At 49.1% G+C, this 24,071-nt stretch overlaps 1 protein-coding gene across 1 annotated transcript in view; it reads right to left on the bottom strand.

The window, feature by feature from the left end:
• EXOC4 (exocyst complex component 4) overlaps positions 1-24,071 on the bottom strand; it is a 794,454-nt gene that overhangs the window by 194,653 nt on the left and 575,730 nt on the right. The gene's annotated exons all lie outside the window — the stretch shown is intronic.

The following is a 24,071-nucleotide window of genomic DNA, read 5'->3' as shown; positions in this document are numbered from 1 at the left end:
GAGAGCTATGGCTGACCCAAGGCCATTCCAGCAGCTGCAAGTGGAGGAGTGGGGAAACAAACCCAGTTCTCCCAGATAAGAGAGCTCTGGCTGACCCAAGGCCATTCCAGCAGCTGCAAGTGGAGGAGTGGGGAATCAAACCCGGTTCTCCCAGATAAGAGAGCTCTGGCTGACCCAAGGCCATTCCAGCAGCTGCAAGTGGAGGAGTGGGGAATCAAACCCGGTTCTCCCAGATAAGAGAGCTCTGGCTGACCCAAGGCCATTCCAGCAGCTGCAAGTGGAGGAGTGGGGAAACAAACCCGGTTCTCCCAGATAAGAGCTCTGGCTGACCCAAGGTCATTCCAGCATGTTCAAGGGGAGGAGTGGGGAATCAAACCCGATTCTCCCAGATAAGAGAACTTTGGCTGACCCAAGGCTATTCCAGCAGCTGCAAGCGGAGGAGTGGGGAATCAAACCCGGTTCTCCCAGGTAAGAGAGCTATAGCTGACCCAAGGCCATTCCAGCAGCTGCAAGCGGAGGAGTGGGGAATCAAACCCGGTTCTCCCAGGTAAGAGTGCTATAGCTGACCCAAGGCCATTCCAGCAGGTGCAAGTGAAGGAGTGGGAAATCAAATCTGGTTCTGCCAGATAAGAGTCCATGCACTTAACCACTACACTAAACTGGCTCTGGATATCCACTGGGGAGAAAGGTGGGGGTATAAATGAAACAAAATGAGCGAGTAACACTAACCACTGCGAAAGGTGCAAAAGATGCAGGCCTGGGATAGCACCTTTTGGCAACCGAGCGACCGTGCTCAGCGCCCACATGCCTTGTGCTTCCCGTATCCGAGGGCTGGAAATGGTGCCCGCTGCACTCTTGCCGTAACCATGGCGGCCACGAGGGACTGGCATATGCCGTTCCCTTCAATGGCTCACGGTAGCTTCCCAAGCGCCATATGGAAGGCTTCAGCGCGCCAGCCTCTTCACGCCTATTGTCTTTATGAGCCTGCCAGAAGAACAAGCAAAAAAACCTCCCAAGCTTTGGCTGACATTTCTGCCGAAGGCTTCCGCTGACCTCAGGGGGGAGACCGAAGGAAGTGCCAGGGAAAAGGAGGAGAGAGGATTAACGGGTCCCGAAAGCCCTTGTTAAAAGCAAGGCAGTTTGTAGCATCTGCGACCCATACACCCTCTAAGGCAGGGGTGTCAAACTCATTCGTTTTGAGGGCCAGATCCGGGCCCGTAGCTCACCAGGGGCCCACGGGGTCTGGCCCCCTGACAATTTGGGGGGGACGCTCACCCCCATCCCAAAGTTGCTCCTTTTCCTCCCTCTCCTGCAGATCATGCATGAGGGGTGGCGGGTGCTCCTGCAAGCCCTTCCCATGTGATTTAAATAACACAACAGGAAGAGGGACAGCCCCGGACTCTCCAGCTTCCTGTTCTCATCCCACAGCCCCTTCCCGTGGCACCCCCATGGTCCCCTCCTCCCCCGGCCCCGAGCTACGGGGCTGGTTGGATCTGATATGAGACCTTGTTGGGCCTGACAATGTTGGGCCACGCCCTGTGTATACCTAATTTAAGATTAGGTAGCAGAGATATAAGCAAAGAGCCAGTTTGGTGTAGTGGTTAACTGCACGGACTGTTATCTGGGAGAACCAGATAACAAAGTTGAACTTGTGGATCTTCTAACAAAAATCTGTAATCTTTCATTGAAATCTGCCTCCATTCCTGAGGACTGGAAGGTAGCAAATGTCACCCCCATCTTTAAAAAAGGTTCCAGAGGAGATCCGGGAAATTACAGGCCAGTCAGTCTGACTTCAATACCGGGAAAGTTGGTAGAAACCATTATCAAGGACAGAATGAGTAGGCACATTGATGAACATGGGTTATTGAGGAAGACTCAGCATGGGTTCTGCAAGGGAAGATCTTGCCTCACTAACCTGTTGCATTTCTTTGAGGGGGTGAACAAACATGTGGACAAAGGAGACCCGATAGATGTTGTTTACCTTGACTTCCAGAAAGCTTTTGATAAAGTTCCTCATCAAAGGCTCCTTAGAAAGCTTGAGAGTCATGGAGTAAAAGGACAGGTCCTCTTGTGGATCAAAAACTGGCTGAGTAATAGGAAGCAGAGAGTGAGTATAAATGGGCAGTCTTCGCAGTGGAGGACGGTAAGCAGTGGGGTGCCACAGGGCTCGGTACTGGGTCCCATGCTCTTTAACTTGTTCATAAATGATTTAGAGTTGGGAGTGAGCAGTGAAGTGGCCAAGTTTGCGGATGACACTAAATTGTTCAGGGTGGTGAGAACCAGAGAGGATTGTGAGGAACTCCAAAGGGATCTGTTGAGGCTGGGTGAGTGGGCGTCAACGTGGCAGATGCGGTTCAATGTGTCCAAGTGCAAAGTAATGCACATTGGGGCTAAGAATCCCAGCTACAAATACAAGTTGATGGGGTGTGAACTGGCAGAGACTGATCAAGAGAGAGATCTTGGGGTCATGATAGATAACTCACTGAAAGTGTCAAGACAGTGTGCGTTTGCAATAAAAAAGGCCAATGCCATGCTGGGAATTATTAGGAAGGGAATTGAAAACAAATCAGCCAGTATCATAATGCCCCTGTATAAATCGATGGTGTGGTCTCATTTGGAGTACTGTGTGCAGTTCTGGTCGCCGCACCTCAAAAAGGATATTATAGCTTTAGAGAAGGTGCAGAGAAGGGCAACTAGAATGATTAAAGGGCTGGAGCACTTTCCCTATGAAGAAAGGTTGAAACGCTTGGGACTCTTTAGCTTGGAGAAACGTCGACTGCGGGGTGACATGATAGAGGTTTACAAGATAATGCATGGGATGGAGAAAGTAGAGAAAGAAGTACTTTTCTCCCTTTCTCACAATACAAGAACTCGTGGGCATTCGATGAAATTGCTGAGCAGAAAGGTTAAAACGGATAAAAGGAAGTACTTCTTCACCCAAAGGGTGATTAACATGTGGAATTCACTGCCACAGGAGGTGGTGGCGGCCACAAGTATAGCCACCTTCAAGAGGGGTTTAGATAAAAATATGGAGCACAGGTCCATCAGTGGCTATTAGCCACAGTGTATGTGTGTATATAACATTTTTTGCCACTGTGTGACACAGAGTGTTGGACTTGATGGGCCGTTGGCCTGATCCAACATGGCTTCTCTTATGTTCTTATGTGACACAGAGTGTTGGACTTGATGGGCCGTTGGCCTGATCCAACATGGCTTCTCTTATGTTCTTATGTTAACCAGGTTTGATTCCCCACTCCTCCATACGCAGCTGCTGGAATGGCCTTGGGTCAGCCAGAGCTCTAGCAAAAGTTGTCCTTGAAAAGACAGTTTTTGTCAGAGCTCTCTCTCAGTCCCACCCACCTCACAGGGTGTCTGTTGTGGGGGGAGAAGATACAGGTGATTGTAAACTGCTCTGAGTCTCTGATTCAGAGAGAAGGGCGAGGTATAAATCTGTAGTCTTCTTCTTCTTCTATAAAGGACACAGACAAACACAATTCAATTTTTTTTATTTAAAAAAAAACTTTAAAACATGCTTAAAACGTTAGTGCTCATTGGATTTAAAGGTGCTTTCTTTGTATTTCTCCCATGGGAACCTGGGAATTGGGCAAAGAAAGTCTGGCTCTTTCCTTCCTTCCCCGGGGGGGGGGGGGACATCAGCCAATAGAAGGAAGAGAAGCTTGGCTCAATAGCTCTGCTGTGCGAAAGCTCTGCCTTCCCCCCTTCCTCTCCAAGCGAAGAGCCTCAGCCAATGGAAAAAGCAGAGGCTTTGCTCTGTAGCTCGTGTGCAATCGAGCAAGCCTTGAAAAGCAAGCTGTGATGCAGAAGGAAGCAAGAGAGAGGGAGAAGAAAACAAATGACAGCCAGTTGCTCGGGGGCCTGATAGGTGCCTTCCGGAGGCCTGATTCGGCCCCTGGCCTCACTGATGGCACATGTTTTATTTGGCCACTGTTTGGCACACATTGTTGGACTGGATGGGCCATTGGCCTGATCCAACATGGCTTCTCTTATGTTCTTATGTGACACAGAGTGTTGGACTGGATGGGCCACTGGCCTGATCCAACATGGCTTCTCTTATGTTCTTATGTGACACAGAGTGTTGGACTGGATGGGCCATTGGCCTGATCCAACATGGCTTCTCTTATGTTCTTATGTGACACAGAGTGTTGGACTGGATGGGCCACTGGCCTGATCCAACATGGCTTCTCTTATGTTCTTATGTGACACAGAGTGTTGGACTGGATGGGCCACTGGCCTGATCCAACATGGCTTCTCTTATGTTCTTATGTGACACAGAGTGTTGGACTGGATGGGCCATTGGCCTGATCCAACATGGCTTCTCTTATGTTCTTATGTGACACAGAGTGTTGGACTGGATGGGCCATTGGCCTGATCCAACATGGCTTCTCTTATGTTCTTATGTGACACAGAGTGTTGGACAGGATGGGCCATTGGCCTGATCCAACAGGACTTCTCTTATGTTCTTATGTGACACGGAGCGTTGGACTGGATGAGCCATTGGCCTGATCCAACATGGCTTCTCTTATGTTCTTAAGTGACACAGAGTGTTGGACTGGATGGGCCATTGGCCTGATCCAACAGGACTTCTCTTATGTTCTTATGTGACACAGAGTGTTGGACTGGATGGGCCACTGGCCTGATCCAACAGGACTTCTCTTATGTTCTTATGTGACACAGAGTGTTGGACTGGATGGGCCACTGGCCTGATCCAACATGGCTTCTCTTATGTTCTTATGTGACACAGAGTGTTGGAATGGATGGGCCACTGGCCTGATCCAACATGGCTTCTCTTATGTTCTTATGTGACACAGAGTGTTGGACTGGATGGGCCATTGGCCTGATCCAACATGGCTTCTCTTATGTTCTTATGTGACACAGAGTGTTGGACTGGATGGGCCATTGGCCTGATCCAACATGGCTTCTCTTATGTTCTTATGTGACACAGAGTGTTGGACTGGATGGGCCATTGGCCTGATCCAACATGGCTTCTCTTATGTTCTTATGTGACACAGAGTGTTGGACTGGATGGGCCACTGGCCTGATCCAACATGGCTTCTCTTATACATTGATGTGACACAGAGTGTTAGACTGGATGGGCCATTGGCCTGATCCAACATGGTTTCTCTTCTGTTCCTATGTGACATAGAATGTTGGACTGGATGGGCCATTGGTCTGATCCAACATGGCTTCTCTTATACATTCATGTGACACAGAGTTTTAGACTGGATGGGCCATTGGCCTGATCCAACATGGCTTCTCTTATGTTCTTATGTGACACAGAGTGTTGGACTGGATGGGCCACTGGCCTGATCCAACATGGCTTCTCTTATGTTCTTATGTGACACAGAGTGTTGGACTGGATGGGCCACTGGCCTGATCCAACATGGCTTCTCTTATGTTCTTATGTGACACAGAGTGTTGGACTGGATGGGCCATTGGCCTGATCCAACATGGCTTCTCTTATGTTCTTATGTGACACAGAGTGTTGGACTGGATGGGCCATTGGCCTGATCCAACATGGCTTCTCTTATGTTCTTATGTGACACAGAGTGTTGGACAGGATGGGCCATTGGCCTGATCCAACAGGACTTCTCTTATGTTCTTATGTGACACGGAGCGTTGGACTGGATGAGCCATTGGCCTGATCCAACATGGCTTCTCTTATGTTCTTAAGTGACACAGAGTGTTGGACTGGATGGGCCATTGGCCTGATCCAACAGGACTTCTCTTATGTTCTTATGTGACACAGAGTGTTGGACTGGATGGGCCACTGGCCTGATCCAACAGGACTTCTCTTATGTTCTTATGTGACACAGAGTGTTGGACTGGATGGGCCACTGGCCTGATCCAACATGGCTTCTCTTATGTTCTTATGTGACACAGAGTGTTGGAATGGATGGGCCACTGGCCTGATCCAACATGGCTTCTCTTATGTTCTTATGTGACACAGAGTGTTGGACTGGATGGGCCATTGGCCTGATCCAACATGGCTTCTCTTATGTTCTTATGTGACACAGAGTGTTGGACTGGATGGGCCATTGGCCTGATCCAACATGGCTTCTCTTATGTTCTTATGTGACACAGAGTGTTGGACTGGATGGGCCATTGGCCTGATCCAACATGGCTTCTCTTATGTTCTTATGTGACACAGAGTGTTGGACTGGATGGGCCACTGGCCTGATCCAACATGGCTTCTCTTATACATTGATGTGACACAGAGTGTTAGACTGGATGGGCCATTGGCCTGATCCAACATGGTTTCTCTTCTGTTCCTATGTGACATAGAATGTTGGACTGGATGGGCCATTGGTCTGATCCAACATGGCTTCTCTTATACATTCATGTGACACAGAGTTTTAGACTGGATGGGCCATTGGCCTGATCCAACATGGCTTCTCTTCTGTTCTTATGTGACATAGAATGTTAAGAACATAAGAACATAAGAGAAGCCATGTTTGATCAGGCCAACGGCCCATCAAGTCCAACCCTCTGTGTCACACAGTGGCAAAAAATGTTATATACACACATACACTGTGGCTAATAGCCACTGATGGACCTGTGCTCCATATTTTTATCTAAACCCCTCTTGAAGGTGGCTATACTTGTGGCTGCCACCACCTCCTGTGGCAGTGAATTCCACATGTTAATCACCCTTTGGGTGAAGAAGTACTTCCTTTTATCCGTTTTAACCTGTCTGTTGGACTGGACTGTCTGTTGGACTGTTTAATGTTGGACTGGATGAGCCATTGGCCTGATCCAACTTGGCTTCTCTTATGTTCCTATTTGACACAGAGTGTTGGACTGGATGGGCCACTGGCCTGATCCAACACGGCTTCGCTTCTGTTCCTATGTGACACAGAGTGTTGGACTGGATGGGCCATTGGTCTGATCCAACATGGCTTCTCTTCTGTTCTTATGTGACACAGAGTGTTGGACTGGATGGGCCACTGGTCTGATCCAACATGGCTTCTCTTATACATTGATGTGACACAGAGTGTTACACTGGATGGGCCAATGGCCTGATCCAACATGGCTTCTCTTATGTTCTTATGTGACACAGTGTTGGACTGGATGGGCCATTGGCCTGATCCAACATGGCTTCTCTTATGTTCTTATGTGACACAGAGTGTTGGACTGGATGGGCCATTGGCCTGATCTAACATGGCTTCTCTTATGTTCTTATGTGACACAGAGTGTTGGACTGGATGGGCCATTGGCCTGATCCAACATGGCTTCTCTTATATTCTTATGTGACACAGAGTGTTGGACTGGATGGGCCATTGGCCTGATCCAACATGACTTCTCTTATGTTCTGTGCATCTGGAGCTGGCACCGCCAAGTGTCCTGCCGGCCCATGAAAGTCCACAGAGACTCAAGGTTCATGCTTGATAATTCTGGATAATTCTGATAAACTTTGAGAATATCATTGTCCAGAGTTTTGAAGGTGAGGTCCAGGAAGGCCTGAGAAGGGCAGAACATCAGAAGAGCCCTGCTGGATCCAAACACAGTGGCCCACTAGTTCCTCTGGAGGGCCTACAATGGGGATTACAGCAGGAGTCCCCAGTGTGGCACCCGTGGCCACCATGTTGCCAGCTGAAGCTTATACTGGCACCTGGCAAGTATTTTTAGGAAGCGGGTGGGGAAACAGAGGGCTTTTGCCCACATAGCTTCTAACGGAGTACTGGAGATCTGATTGGCTGTGCAGATTATTAAAAATCCTGCTTTGGCAGCAGTTGCCGGCACGGAAAAAGGATTTTCACTGCGCTACTTATGTGAAGCACTGGCAATCCTTTTGTAGCAGGCTCTGCCTTCCGCGGCAGCCATTTTGTCGCTGCACCCACCAAGCCGTGTCGGAATTCCAAACGTTCCCAGAGATTCCAAACGGTCGGAGACTGAGGCCTCCCCCAACGTTGGCTTCGCCGCACGGAATGTGAGCCGATCGCACTAGCAGGACGACGGACTTTTGTCGTCGGTACTGGAAAGGAAGAATTCGCTGGGAATTAGGATTTTTCCGAGCTACGCGCCGCCATGAATGACAGCAAAATTGCCTCCTCACTCAGCTAGTTTGAGCCAAAGCCCTGAAAGTAATGATTTCCTTGCCCGAGAAAGAGGAGGACGGGAGCGCAATTGGAAGAGATTTGTAGGACTCGACAGTCTATAATGCTATAAGCCTGTGAAACGTAATATATCCCCAGAGAAGGCTGGACAGGGCGGGGGAAAACAGAGGGAGGGTCTTCAAAAACAGCAAGGTGGTTTTGACCCAGAGAGCGACAAAAAAAACCGGCAACGCAGAGGAGACTGGTTAAAAGACACCTTCGCCCCTGGGCAGGCTGACGCGCCAAGGAAAGCTCGGATTAATTGTCAAACTAACACCTCATGTATTCATTGTTAATTTTGCCAACCCATTTCATTTGAAAAGGGTAGGGGGGGGACTATTGGGGGAGGGAAGAAGGGAGATTCTCCCGTCCTTCAAGCTTCGAGACGTGTATTAGAAATGACAGCCTATGATTGCTGTAGACAACATCTAATTAACTGTCATTATAAAACACATGTCAAAGCCCGAGGCCTGCGCGGGATCGGCTGTCTAATTTAGCGGCAGAATATTAAAAAGGCCCCTTTGGTTTCTGCCAAGCTGCTGAATGGATCTCGTCGTCTGATGAAAACGACTTGTTCCCTTCCGCCCGCCTTCCGCCTCTCCCCAAAACTTCACAAAAGAAAAGGAGGGGACGAATTTTTTTTTTTAAGAAAACAACTTCCTCGTCTGCCCCCTTCCTTGACGGATTCGGAGGGAGACGGCATCCTGGAGATGGCATGAAAGGGGCAGCTGTCAGCAAAACGATTAGATGACTAACAAAACCATTATACCCAAAGGGCCGCTGCGACCGCTTACGGGGCTGATTTCTTCCCGCCTCCCCTCCTCTCCAGCAGTGTGCCCTACGGTTAGACAGTATTCCTCTTCTTTTATTAATTAAGAGAAAGGAGATGCTAATCAATCTGTGCCTCCGTTTAAGTGGCCAGCAAGACAGGGGAGCCCCTCAGGTTTCCATTAATAATGTGTTTCTTTCCTTGCCCCTATTGGGAGAGGTCTCTCAGCGTGGCGACCAGCGCTGCCACCACCGCAAGAAGATGGATGGCACGTTTCAGGACGCTTCTGCAGTGGCCACCCTGCCCTGGAGACTTGTCTTCATTGAAGAAGGAAAGGAAAAGGAAAGGTCCCCTGTGCAAGCACCAGTCGTTTCCGACTCTGGGGTGACGTCGCTTTCACAATGTTTTCACGGCAGACTTTTTACGGGGTGGTTTGCCCTTGCCTTCCCCAGTCATCTAAGCTTTCCCCCCCAGCAAGCTGGCAACTCCTTTTACCAACCTCGGAAGGATGGAAGGCTGAGTCAATCTCGAGCCAGCTACCTGAAAACCCAGCTTCCGCCGGGGATCAAACTCAGGTTGTGAGCAGAGCTTAGGACTGCAGCTTTAACACTCTGCACCAGAGGGTTCTTGAAGAAGAAGAAGACCTCAAATTTACACCCTGCCCTTCTCTCTGAATCAGTCTCAGAGCAGCTTACAATCTCCTTTATCTCCTTCCCCCACAACAGACATCCTGTGAGGTGGGTGAGGCTGAGAGGCTCTCTCAGAAGCTGCCCTTTCAAGGACAACTCCTGTGAGAGCTATGGCTGACCCAAGGTCATTCCAGCAGCTCCATGTGGAGGAGTGGGGTATCAAATCCGGTTCTCCCAGATAACAACCCGCACAGTTAACCACTACACCGAACTGGCCCTCAAAGAAATTGGACAATGAAGTGGGATGATTTTTAGCCAAAAACCAAATTAATGTCCCGTAGTGCCAGAAAGATGGAGAAGATTTTCAGGATATAATCTTTCCAGGGTTCGGTACATTTATGTTAACGTAAAGATGGTAACCGCAAGCAGATAATCTGGAAAGCAGGGAAGGAAAAGGATCTTGAAGGATCTTGTTCATTCTTCCTCTTGTTCTTGTCACCAAGTCCCTGGCACTCACCAAGGGTTTTTAAAAAGGACAAGGGGGCCATTTGGGGCTTCTGATTGACCACTGGAGATTCGACTAGATGTATAAACTTTTAGAAACTTTGCCTTGGGAGCAGCTACTAACATAAGAACATAAGAGAAGCCATGTTGGATCAGGCCAAGGGCCCCTCCAGTCCAACGCTCTGTGTCACATAAGAACATAAGAGAAGCCATGTTGGATCAGGCCAGTGGCCCATCCAGTCCAACACTCTGTGTCACATAAGAACATAAGAGAAGCCATGTTGGATCAGGCCAACGGCCCATCCAGTCCAACACTCTATGTCAGATAAGAACATAAGAGAATCCATGTTGGATCAGGCCAATGGCCCATCCAGTCCAACGCTCTGCGTCACATAAGAACATAAGAGAAGCCATGTTGGATCAGGCCAATGGCCCATCCAGTCCAACACTTCGTGTCACACAGTGGCCAAAAACCCCAGGAATCATCAGGAGATCCATTAGTGGGGCCAGGACACTAGAAGCCTTCCCACTGTGCCCTCCTACCCAAGCACCAAGAATACAGAGCATCACTGTCCAAGGATCATCACTCTGTGGTCTGAGAGACAGCAACTGGCTTAAGAAGAGGAAGACCAAGAAGACATTGGATTTATATTCCACCATCCACTCCGAGTCTCACAGCAGCTCACAATATCCTTTAACTTAGAATCATAGAGTTGGAAGGTACCTCCAGGGTCATCTAGTCCAACCCCCTGCACAATGCAAGAAACCCACAAATACCTACCCCAAATTCACAGGATCTTCATCGCTGTCAGATGGCCATCTAGCCTCTGTTTAAAAACCTCCAAGGAAGGAGAGCCCACCACCTTCTGAGGAAGCCTGTTTCACTGAGGAATCACTCTGATGGTCAGGAAGTTCCTCCTAGTGTTGAGTCAGAAACTCTTTTGATTTAATTTCAACCCATTGGTTCTGGTCCTACCTTCCGGGGCCACAGAAAACAATCTCACACCAACCTCTATATGACAGACCTTCACGTACTTGAAGATGGTGATCATATCACCTCTCAGGCGCCTGCTCTCCAGGCTAAAAATGCCCAACTTCCTCCCCCACAACACACACCTGTGGGATAGGTGGAGCTGAGAGAGTTCTCCCAGAAAGACAAGCTCTGTGATAGCTATAGCTGACCGAAGGCCATTCCAGCAGGAGGAGTGGGGAATCAAACCCAGTTCTCCCATATAAGAGAGCTATGGCTGACCCAAAGCCATTCCAGCAGCTGCAAGTGGAGGAGTGGGGAATCAAACCCGGTTCTCCCAGATAAGAGAGCCATGGCTGACCCAAGGCCATTCCAGCAGCTGCAAGTGGAGGAGTGGGGAATCAAACCCGGTTCTCCAAGATAAGAGAGCTATGGCTGACCCAAGGACATTCCAGCAGCTGCAAGTGGAGGAGTAGGGAATCCAACCCGGTTCTCCCAGATAAGAGAGCCATGGCTGACCCAAGGCCATTCCAGCAGCTGCAAGTGGAGGAGTGGGGAATCCAACCCGGTTCTCCAAGATAAGAGAGCTATGGCTGACCCAAGGAAATTCCAGCAGCTGCAAGTGGAGGAGTGGGGAATCAAACTCGGTTCTCCCAGATAAGAGAGCCATGGCTGACCCAAGGCCATTCCAGCAGCTGCAAGTGGAGGAGTGGGGAATCAAACCCGGTTCTCCAAGATAAGAGAGCCATGGCTGACCCAAGGCCATTCCAGCAGCTGCAAGTGGAGGAGTGGGGAATCAAACCCGGTTCTCCAAGATAAGAGAGCTATGGCTGACCCAAGGCCATTCCAGCAGGTGCAAGTGGAGGAGTGGGGAATCCAACCCGGTTCTCCCAGATAAGAGAGCCATGGCTGACCCAAGGCCATTCCAGCAGCTGCAAGTGGAGGAGTGGGGAATCAAACCCGGTTCTCCAAGACAAGAGAACTATGGCTGACCCAAGGACATTCCAGCAGCTGCAAGTGGAGGAGAGGGGAATCAAACCCGGTTCTCCCAGATAAGAGAGCTATGGCTGACCCAAGACCATTCCAGCAGCTGCAAGTGGAGGAGTGGAGAATCAAACCTGGTTCTCCAAGAAAAGAGAGCTATGGCTGACCCAAGGCCATTCCAGTAGATGCAAATGGAGGAATGGGGAATCAAACCTGGTTCTCCAAGATAAGAGAGCTATGGCTGACCCAAGGCCATTCCAGCAGCTGCAAATGGAGGAATGGGGAATCAAACCTGGTTCTCCAAGATAAGAGAGCTATGGCTGACCCAAGGCCATTCCAGCAGCTGCAAATGGAGGAATGGGGAATCAAACCTGGTTCTCCCAGATAAGAGAGCCATGGCTGACCCAAGGCCATTGCAGCAGCTGCAAGTGGAGGAGTGGGGAATCAAACCCGGTTCTCCAAGATAAGAGAGCTATGGCTGACCCATGGCCATTCCAGCAGCGGCAAGTGGAGGAGTGGGGAATCAAACCCGGTTCTCCAAGATAAGAGAGCTATGGCTGACCCAAGGCCATTCCAGCAGCTGCAAGTGGCGGAGTGGGGAATCAAACTCGGTTCTCCCAGATAAGAGAGCCATGGCTGACCCAAGGCCATTCCAGCAGCTGCAAGTGGAGGAGTGGGGAATCAAACCCGGTTCTCCAAGATAAGAGAGCCATGGCTGACCCAAGGCCATTCCAGCAGCTGCAAGTGGAGGAGTGGGGAATCAAACCCGGTTCTCCAAGATAAGAGAGCTATGGCTGACCCAAGGCCATTCCAGCAGCTGCAAGTGGAGGAGTGGGGAATCAAACCCGGTTCTCCAAGATAAGAGAGCTATGGCTGACCCAAGGCCATTCCAGCAGCTGCAAGTGGCGGAGTGGGGAATCAAACTCGGTTCTCCCAGATAAGAGAGCCATGGCTGACCCAAGGCCATTCCAGCAGCTGCAAGTGGAGGAGTGGGGAATCAAACCCGGTTCTCCAATATAAGAGAGCTATGGCTGACCCAAGGCCATTCCAGCAGCTGCAAGTGGCGGAGTGGGGAATCAAACTCGGTTCTCCCAGATAAGAGAGCCATGGCTGACCCAAGGCCATTCCAGCAGCTGCAAGTGGAGGAGTGGGGAATCAAACCCGGTTCTCCAAGATAAGAGAGCCATGGCTGACCCAAGGCCATTCCAGCAGCTGCAAGTGGAGGAGTGGGGAATCAAACCCGGTTCTCCAAGATAAGAGAGCTATGGCTGACCCAAGGCCATTCCAGCAGCTGCAAGTGGAGGAGTGGGGAATCAAACCCGGTTCTCCAAGATAAGAGAGCTATGGCTGACCCAAGGCCATTCCAGCAGCTGCAAGTGGCGGAGTGGGGAATCAAACTCGGTTCTCCCAGATAAGAGAGCCATGGCTGACCCAAGGCCATTCCAGCAGCTGCAAGTGGAGGAGTGGGGAATCAAACCCGGTTCTCCAAGATAAGAGAGCCATGGCTGACCCAAGGCCATTCCAGCAGCTGCAAGTGGAGGAGTGGGGAATCCAACCCTGGCCTTGGATCAGCCAGAGCTCTCTTATCTGGGAGAACCGGGTTGGATTCCCCACTCCTCCACTTGCACCTGCTGGAATGGCCTTGGGTCAGACATAGTTATCACAGAGCTTGTCCTTAAAAGGGCAGTTTCTGGGAGAGCTCTCTCAGCCCCACCTACCTAACTGGCAGCGTTCCCTCTAAGCTGAGTTAGCGTGAGCTAGCTCACTAATGTTTAGCCTCCAGCTCACCCAATTTTTGTCTTACCTCAGGAAGAATGACCCCAGAACACACTAATTCATGCAGTCGCTCACCACTTTGCTCACAAGACTCTGCAGCTTAGAGGGAACATCAGAGGTGGTTAAGTGCATGGACTCTTATCAGGGAGAACCGGGTTTGATTCCCCCCTCCTCCACTTGCAGTTGCTGAACTGGCCTTGGGTCAGCCAAAGCTCTTGTAGGAGTTGTCCTTGAAAGGGCAGCTTCTGCAAGAGCTCTCTCGGCCCCACCCACCTCACAGGGTGTCTGTTGCGGCGTGGGGGGGGGGAGGTAAAGAAGACTGTAAGCCACTCTGAGACTATGAGATTCAGAGTGAAGGGCAGGGTATAAATCCAATATCTTCTTCTCTTTCCTTTTTCCCTTCCTTCCTCCCCCCTTTTTTTTTTAACCAGTTTTCTACTTCAGACTCAAGGTGGATTGCATGGGATACCTAATAAGCAATGCAAAAGGACAAAGGTTACAAAAATTATGGAAGTGCAAAGAAGTATCAGCCAGGGATATTTCTGCACTTTGTTATAAAGAGGTGACCACCAGTGTTCCCTCTAAGCTGAGTTAGCGTGAGCTAGCTCACAGAATGTTAGCCTCCAGGTCGCACATTTTTGTCTTCGCTCAGGAAGGAATGCCCCAGAGCACACTCATTGATCCAGGAGCTCACCACTTTAATGCCGGTAGTTCACAAAGCAGAATTTTTGCTCACAAGACTCTGCAGCTTAGAGGCAACATTGCATAGGGCAAAAGGCTACCTATTTGCCTTCTCCGGTCGTTATTGGGAGAATGTAGCAATAGAAACAATGATAAAGGCAAACTATTTATACTCCATTTCTTAAGCTCAGTTCAGAATGGGTTTTCCCTGGAATTAAAACGACGGCAACGTAGGACAAAAGTGATCTAGTCGCTCTTTAAGCGCATGGAAATCAGCATTTAACTCGGAAGTGCGCCACTTTCTGAGAAGAATTAAACTGTTGATTGTGCTAAGCAAATAATAATTAACGCTAGTACATACAGCGCTAATTAACAAGGAATTTAATTAAACTAATACACCAACACAACAAGATGCGTGACAAAGTAATTGTGCTTTGTCTCGTCGACAGATCCTCATCCGGCTTCAAAGCGCGTTTTGTTCTAGGTCCCTTGGAAGCTGGTGTGGAGGACGGCATGCAAATTGAAAAGCAGACCCAATGCATGTACCTATCAAAGGAGGAGGAGGAGAAGAGGAAGAAGACCTTAGGGAACGTCTCTCCCCACATGTTCCCCAGAGGGTACTCAGATCTGTCAATCCCCAGGCCGAGGGAGGCGAAACTGAAGGCTACCAGAGAAAGAGCCTTCTCAATTGTGGTCCCCACTGGTGGAACCAACTCCCAGAAGATGTAAGGGCCTTGCGGGACCTTGCCCAGTTCCACAAGGCCTGTAAAACAGCTCTATTTCGATTTGACTTTAGTTAAATTACAGTGTAAGTAGATGCCCAACATCACTGAATTTAATAGTGCCAACACTGGCACCAAAATTGTGCTAGATCATTTTAAATTGTTTTAACTCGTTTTAAATTGTTTGATCGGCAATGCTTATTGTTAATTTTAATTGTTTGCTATTGTTTTATTGTCTGGGTTTGACTGTTGTTAGCTGCCCTGAGCCTGCTTCGGCAGGGAGGGCGGGATATAAATATGAGAAATAAATCATAAATAATCATAAATAAGAGGAGCAGAAGAAGAAGGAGAAGAGGAGGAGGAGAGAAAGAAGAGGAGGTGGAGAAAAGGAGGAGAGGAAGAAGAGGAGGAGGAGGAGGAGAGGACGAGGGGAGAAAATAAAGAAGAAGAGGAGGAGAGGAGGACGAGAGGAGAAAAGGAGGAGGAGAAGAAGAAGAGAAGGAGAGGAAGAAGAGGAGAAAAGAACGAGAGGAAGAAGAGGAGGAGGGGAGAAGATAAACAAGCAGAGGAGAGGAGGAGAACAGGAGAAGAGACAGAGAAAAGGAGGAGGAGGAGGAGGAGGAGAAGAGAAGGAGAGGAGGAGGAGAGGAAGAAGAGGAGGAGGAGAAGAGAAGATAAAGAAGAGGAGGAGGAGGGGAGGACGATAAAAGGAGAAGAGAAGGAGAAAAGGAGGAGGAGGAGGAGAAGAGAAGGAGAGGAGGAGAAGAAGAAGAGGAGGAGAAAAGGAGAGGAAGAAGAGGAGGAGAGGAGAAGGAGAAAAGGAGGAGAGGAAGAAGAGGAGGAGGAGGAGGAGGAGCAGCTGCAGCAGCACTGGGAGAGGAATTCTCATCATGAGCCAGCTCACTGTGCTTTGGATGGCTTTTCTTGTGCTCTCCCAGTATGACCCCCATAGAGCTTTAGGCTCAATAGACCAAAACCTACAAGTGATCCCTGGTCCAAAAGATGTCCACCTGTCCTCTATTTGAGCCAGGGCTTTTTCAGCCCCAGCCCCAGCCTGGTGGAACTCTCTTTCTGGTAACATCTGCGCCCAGTGGGACCTAGCTCAGGGCATGTAAGACAGAGATGCTCCACCAGACCTATGGATGTGGATAACAATGGCCTTTACCGTGTTTGGCGTTTGATCTACCTTATGGAGGGAGAGAAGTAAGATATATACCATCAATGGCCTGGATGATGTCTATTGAGTCTAGACATTTCCAAAGAGGTGGAGGAGGAGGAGGAGAAGAAATTGGATTTATACCCCGCACTCCACTCTAAATCTCAGAATGGCTCACAATCTCCTTTACATTTCTCCCTCACAACAGACATCCTGTGAGGTAGGTGGGGTTGAGAGAGCTCTGACAGAAGTTGCCCTTTCAAGGACAACTCTGCTAGAGCTGTGGCTGACCCAAGGCCATTCCAGCAGCTGCAAGTGGAGGAGTGGGGAAATCAAACCTGGTTCTCCCAATTAAGAGTTGGCACACTTAACCACATATAAGCATTCGACAGTCAAAGGAAAGCTACTGGATTCAAATCTTGCTCCCCTGTCTGCGTATTCTCTCTCCTCGAATAGGCTCTTATTAACAGTCCTATAAAGGGGACACGGCTGTACAATGAGACCTGAAATTCCAAATTAGCTCAGGCGTCGAATTCAAATTCAAATTCAAATACGCACATTTTTTTTCTCCAAGGAGGAAACTGGGATAGCGGCTGCTGGTCCTGATCCAACTGAACAAGCGCATTATTTTCTTTGTTATATATTTATCTTAACCGTCTGAACAGCCTACATAAAGAAGTTATTTTGGAAGGGGAAGTAATATTTCACCAGAAACAGGAACTCTAATAAATAGACAGAAATGGGGCTTCCTGGCTATTTTTATTCACTTGCCTAAATGGGCTATAACGCCATCGTTTTAACAAACCGTTGTTGCTTTCGCCTTAATAAAGCGGCGTCTCCACCACGCATCAATTCTGTGAGTCTGTCGGCCGTAGCTCATCGTTTGTTAAATTAGTGGTACAAATGAGAAAATGGAGCCCTTGGGACTTAGATGCCAAAGGTGTTTTAAGGTCAATTTCTTAATTAGTACCACTTCATTAGTCCAAACGCCTGGCTTGAAAAAAATCACCGGAACGCTCCCCACTTGGATGAGACGGTAATTGCTGAGCTGCTGGGGTCAGAATTCGTCCCCCCTTCCCTGCCCCGTGCTTGAAGCAGAGCTGTGGCATTTGCAAAAGGTGAATTTGGTTCTGAATAGAGCCTTCCGCCCTTATGGGGAACAAAAGCAACAACTAGCAAGGACGCCTGTGCAGAAATGTACCATAGCTAAGGTTGCCAACTTGCAGGTGGGGCCTGGAGACCTCCTGGAATTACACCTGATCTCCAGACGACAGAAATGTTCCCCCGGAGAAAATGGCTGCGTTGGAGGGTGGACTCTACGACACTATAGGCCCATTGAAGCCCCTTCCCCAATTCCCATCCTCATCAGGCTCCACCCAGTTTGGTGTAGTGGTGAAATGTGTGGACTCTTATCTGGGAGAACCGGGTTTGATTCCCCGCTCCTCCACTTGCACGTGCTGGAATGGCCTTGGATCAGCGATAGCTCTCTCAGAGCTGTCCTTGAAAGGGCAGCTTCTGTCAGAGCTCTCTCAGCCTCACCCACCTCACAGGGTGTCTGTTGTGGGGGAGGGAGATAAAGGAGATTGTGAGCTGCTCTGAGACTCTGAGATTCAGAGTGGAGGGCGGGATATAAATCTAATATCATCATAGTCTTCTTCCTCTTCTTCCTCTCCTCCCTTCCCAAATCTCCAGGAATAACATACAAAACTAGAAACTTCCATGTTCTCATATATTAAAATGATATAACCAAAGCCAAAGGGGGAAAAAAACAAAGCAGAACTGACATACAATAATAAACAGCCAGTTTCTAACAATCATTTCTCTCCTATCTTTTTTTTTTAAATACAGAGGATTTATCGGGTTTATGTCTTTTCCCACTGTATGGCTGTGATCACACATACTAAATAATGTGGTTTCAATCCACTTTCAATGAACTTTCAAAGTGGATTTTGCCAGTTCACACAGTAAAATCCAGTTGGGAAAGTGAATTGAAACAGAGAGCCAGTTTGGTGTAGTGGTTAAGTGTGCAGTCTCTTATCTGGGAGAACCGGGTTTGATACCCCACTCCTCCGCTTGCAGCTGCTGGAATGGCCTTGGGGCAGCCATCGCTCTGGCAGAGGTGGTCCTTGAAAGGGCAGCTGCTGTGAGAGCCCTCTCCGCCCCACCCACCTCACATGGTGTCTGTTGTGGGGGAGGAAGGTAAAGGAGATTGTAAACCACTCTGAGCCTCTGATTCAGAGAGAAGGGTGGGGTATAAATCCGCAGTCATCTTCTTTATCTTGAAACTCTTGCTCAGCGGCTTCTTTGCCCTTTGTGAGTGTCAGAGGTAAACAAGTTTCACCCTAACAGCAAAATGCCAAGTTTCATTGAAAAGACTGAAGGCCGCCCCCCCCCCCCCAACAATGCATTGTAACTGCAAAGAGCTCAACTCTGGAACTCTGCGCCAACGTCCCACAATGAGCCCACTCTGATTATTTGCATCGCGTATTATTTGGTGTCTCATATCGCCCGAGGGGCTTCGGAGGATACAAAGCATTATTTTCCCCTGCCTTAGCAGGAGGCGGGAAGATTAATTCCACACTGCATCGGCGTCGCAGTGTACCTCTTGGAAGATGTCTTCAGCGGCCATGTGCTCATCCCGAGGAATCGTTGGCGCCTCTTTGCGCCCCCGTGGAGTTGTCTTATGTCAACGATGTCGGAGCTCGCAGGGGAAAGCGCTGGAGAGATCGTTTTCAGCGCGACTGTTTACGGTTAATTTTAGGGAGAGGCAAAATTTTATCATCAGATCTGTTTTCCAGGCACAGAAAACCAAACTTACGATGAGAGAATCTGCCAGTTTGAATCTGCCTTATGTTAATTTCATATAAGAGCTAATGGGTCAGTCATAGCTCTCGCAGCGGTTGTCCTTGAAAGGGCAGTTGCTGTGAGAGCTCTCTCAGCCCCACCCACTTCACAGGGTGTCTGCTGTGGGTTAGCTCACAGAGTAGAATTTTTGCCGGGGAGTGACGGTGGCTCAGTGGTAGAGCCTCTGCTTGGCATGCAGAAGGTCCCAGGTTCAATCCCCAGCATCTCCAGTGAAAAGGACCAGGCAATAGGTGATGGCAAAGACCTCCGTCTGAGACCTAGAGAGCCATGAAGGAGGGCTGTGGCTCAGTGGTAGAGCATCTGCTTGGCATGTAGAAGGCCTCAGGTTCAATTCCCGACATCTCCAGTAAAAAGGTACCAGTCAGTTGTTGTTGTTCAGTCGCACAGTCGATTCCGACTCTTTGCGACCCCATGGACAAAGTCACGCCAGGCTCTCCTGTCTTCCACCATCCTCCGAAGTCTGCTCAAATTCGTGTTTTTGTTACATCAGTAACACTGTCCAGCCATCTCATCTTTTGCCGTCCCCTTCTTATTTGGCCTTCTGTCTTTCCCAGCATCAGGATCTTCCCCAGGGAGTGCTCCCTTCTCCTTTGGTGGCCAAAGTATTGGAGCTTCAGCTTCAGCATCTGACCTTCCAGGGAACAGTCTGGGGTGATTTCCCTTAGGACTGACTGATTGAATCTTCTTGCAGTCCAAGGGACTCTCAAGAGTCTTCTCCAGCACCACATCTCAAAAGCATCTATTCTTCTGTGCTCAGCCTTCCTTATGGTCCAGCTCTCACAGCCATACATTACTACTGGGAATACCATCGATTTGACTATACGGACTTTTGTTGGCAGGCTGATGTTTCTACTTTTTATTGTACTGCCCAGGTTCGCCATAGCTGTCCTCCCAAGGAGCAAACATCTTCTAATTTCATGGCTACAGTCACCATCTGCAGTGATCTTGGATCCCAGAAATGTGAAGTCTGTCACTACTTCCATGTCTTCACCTTCTATTTGCCAAGGTGTGATGGGGCCGGATGCCATGATCTTAGTTTTTTTGATGTTGAGTTTGAAGCCTACTTTTGTGCTCTCCTTTTTCACCCTCAACAAGAGGTTCTTTAGGTCCTCCTCACTTTCTGCCATTAGAGTAGTGTCATCTGCATATCTGAGGTTGTTGATGTTTTTCCCGGCAATCTTAATTCCGGCTTGTGCTTCATGCAGGCCAGCATTCCGCATGATGTACTCTGCATATAAATTAAATAAGCAGGGTGACAATATACATCCTTGTCGGACTCCTTTTCCTATTCTAAACCAATCAGTTGTTCCATATCCTGTTCTGACAGTTGCTTCTTGACCCTTATACAGGTTTCTCAGGAGGCACTGTGTTGTTAGCCGCCCTGAGCCTGCTCCTGCGGGGAGGGCGGGATATAAATAAAATTGATGATGATGATGATGGCATGTGAGGTGGTCTGGTACTCCCATCTCTTGAAGGACTTGCCACAGTTCGTTGTGATCCACACGATCAAAGGCTTTAGCGTAGTCAATGAAGCAGAAATAGACGTTTTTCTGATACTCCCGTGCTTTCTCCATAATCCATCGAATGTCGGCAATTTGATCTCTAGTTCCTCTACCTCTCCGAAACCCAGCTTGAACTTCTGGTAGTTCCCGATCGACATACTGCTGAAGTCTAGCTGGTAGGATCTTTAACATGACCTTGCTGGCGTGTGAGATGAGTGCAATGGTGCGATAGTTTGAACCTTCCTTGGCGTTACCCTTCTTTGGGATTGGAATATAAACTGCTCTTTTCCAATCCTGTGGCCGCTGTTGTGTCACTGACTGGTGACATAACTCACCAGGCAGTACAGGATGAAGAAGAAGAAGATAGAAGAAGATATTGGATTTATATTCCGCCCTCCACTCCGAGGAGTCTCAGAGCGACTCACAATCTCCTTTATCTCCCTCCCCCACAACAGACACCCTGCGAGGTAGATGAAGATATTGGATTTATATCCCGCTCTCCACTCCAAAGAGTCTCAGAGCGGCTCACAATCTCCTTTCCCTTCCTCCCCCACAACAGACACCCTGTGAGGTAGATGAAGATATTGGATTTATATCCCACCCTCCACTCCAAAGAGTCTCACAATCGCTCATAATCTCCTTTCCCTTCATCCCCCACAACAGACACCCTGTGAGGTAGATGAAGATATTGGATTTATATCCCGCCCTCCAGTCCGAAGAGTCTCAGAGCGGCTCACAATCTCCTTCACCTTCCTCCCCCCCACAACAGACACCATGTGAGGTAGATGAAGATATTGGATTTATATCCCGCCCTCCAGTCCGAAGAGTCTCAGAGCGGCTCACAATCTCCTTTCCCTTCCTCCCCCACAACAGACACCCTGTGAGGTAGATGAAGATATTGGATTTATATCCCACCCACCACTCCGAAGAGTCTCAGAGTGGCTCACAATCTCCTTTACCTTCCTCCCCCACAACAGACACCTGTGAGGTAGATGAAGATATTGGATTTATATCCCACCCACCACTCCGAAGAGTCTCAGAGCGGCTCACAATCTCCTTTATCTCCCTCCCCCACAACAGACACCCTGTGAGGTAGATGAAGATATTGGATTTATATCCCGCCCTCCACTCTGAAGAGTCTCAGAGCGCTGACAATCTCCTTTACCTTCCCCCCCCCCACAACAGACACCCTGTGAGGTAGATGAAGATATTGGATTTATATCCCGCCCTCCACTCCGAAGAGTCTCAGAGCGGCTCACAATCTCCTTTACCTTCCTCCCCCACAACAGTCACCCTGTGAGGTGGGTGGGGCTGGAGAGGGCTCTCACAGCAGCTGCCCTTTCAAGGACAACCCCTATCAGAGCCATGGCTAACCCAAGGCCATTTCAGCAGTTGCAAGTGGAGGAGTGGGGAATCAAACCCGGTTCTCCCAGATAAGAGTCCGCACACTTAACCACTACACCAAACTGGATGTGAAAGACCTCAGCCTGAGACGCTGGAGAGCCGCTGACCTTGATGGACGGAGGGTTTGATGGAGAAGAAGGCAGCTTCGGATCCTTTCATTCCACCCACCCCACACTTAAAAAAAGAAAGCAGGGGGGGGGGGGAATCGGAGCTGTTCAAGAGCCACGTCAAACCTCTGTTATGTTCAATGGTTTTCTCGCAGCCTCGAAAATCCTTTTCCCAGCCCTAATCTCACGGCACAGCCAGGATTCCGCTATCTTTTAAACGAAAGACGTGCGGCCCTGCAAGAAAGACGAGCCAGGGCGGTGCTAAGCCGGGATGTGAGCGCTCACTTTATCCTCTCTCACACACAAGGCAGAAATCTCTAATGCGCGCCTTAATACAAATATGCTTTGCAAACAAATCGCCAGAAGGATCCCGAGAAACGTGTTAAGTCCCTTCTTTCTTTCTTTTTTGAAGCACGGCAAACAGACAATGTGAACATACAGCTGAAGAGGATCTAGCTAGATGTCTTCCCTCAGAAAGAGAAGCAGCGGCAATCTGCGGATATCTCCAATTAGGGCTCTTTAAGTAACAGGCAAACAACAGACTTCTCACAACCAACCAGTGTTTTTAAAGACAGGAAGCCAGCGAACATCTCCGGAGTCCCGTTTCTGATGCAGATTATATTGTTCTCTCTCTCTCTCCCTCAGGCTTTTTTTGTAGCAGGACCTCCTTTGCATATTAGGCCACACACCCCTGATGCAGCCAATCTTACTGGAGTTCTCAGTAGGCCCTGTATGAAGAGCCCTGTAAGGAATTCTAGCAGGACCTCCTTTGCCTATTAGGCCACACACCCCTGATGCAGCCAATCCTCCTGGAGCTTACAGCATGCCCTGTACGAAGAGCCCTGTAAGGAATTCTAGCAGGACCTCCTTTGCATATTAGGCCACACACCCCTGATGCAGCCAATCCTCCTGGAGCTTCCAGCAGGCCCTGTACGAAGAGCCCTGTAAGGAATTCTAGCAGGACCTCCTTTGCCTATTAGGCCACACATCCCTGATGTAGCCAATCCTCCTGGAGCTTACAGTAGGCCCTGGAAGAAGAGCCCTGTAAGCTCCAGGAGGATTGGCTACATCAGGGGTGTGTGGCCTAATATGCAAAGGAGTTCCTGCTACAAAAAAACCCCTGGTTTTCTCTAAGGGTGCCAGCTCTGGGTGGGGAAATTCTGGAGGTTTGGGGTTGGAACCTGGGGGTGGAGCTCAGTGGGGTATAGGCCCCATAACGTGCACCGTGCAAAGCAGCCAATTTCTCTGGGGGAACTGGTCTCTGTTGTCTGGCAATCAATCAGAATTCTGGGAAATTCCCAGGCCCCACCTGGAGGCTGTTATAAAAACATACAGGTCTTTTTTTTTTGTAGCAGGAACTCCTTTGCATATTAGGTCACATCCCCCTGATGTAGCCAATCTTCCTGGAGCTTACAGTAGGCCCTGTGAGAAGAGCCCTGTAAGATCTTGGGGAATTGGCTACATCAGGGGTATGTGGCCTAACATACAAAGGAGTTCCTGCTACAAAGATGCCCTGCCCCTGATGTAGTCAATCCTACTGGAGCTTACAGTAGGCCCTGTATTAAGAGCCCTGTAAGCTCTTGGAGGATTGGCTACATCAGGGGTGTGTGGCCTAATATGCAAAGGAGTTCCTGCTACAAAAAAAAGCCTTGAAAACATACTCAGGGTATCAGAACCCGGAATTGCTAAAGACACCATAAATCATTCCAGAACACATCATTTATTCAAACTTTCATAATTCACTAGGAAGCCCTCTGGGGGGCCTGATTTGGCCCCCGAGCCAGATGTTTGACACCCCCGACATAAGCAAAAAAGGGAAAGTTCCTTAGCTTAAGAAACAAGGGGGGAAACCCATCACCTCCAGAACTGCTTCTTTTTGTAGAAAGAG

The sequence above is a fragment of the Heteronotia binoei genome, chromosome 8 (genome assembly GCF_032191835.1).
Source record: "Heteronotia binoei isolate CCM8104 ecotype False Entrance Well chromosome 8, APGP_CSIRO_Hbin_v1, whole genome shotgun sequence".
Taxonomy (NCBI): Eukaryota; Metazoa; Chordata; class Lepidosauria; order Squamata; family Gekkonidae; genus Heteronotia; species Heteronotia binoei.
The sequence above is the reverse complement of the archived record's forward strand: the minus strand, read 5'-3'. Positions and strand labels throughout refer to the sequence as shown.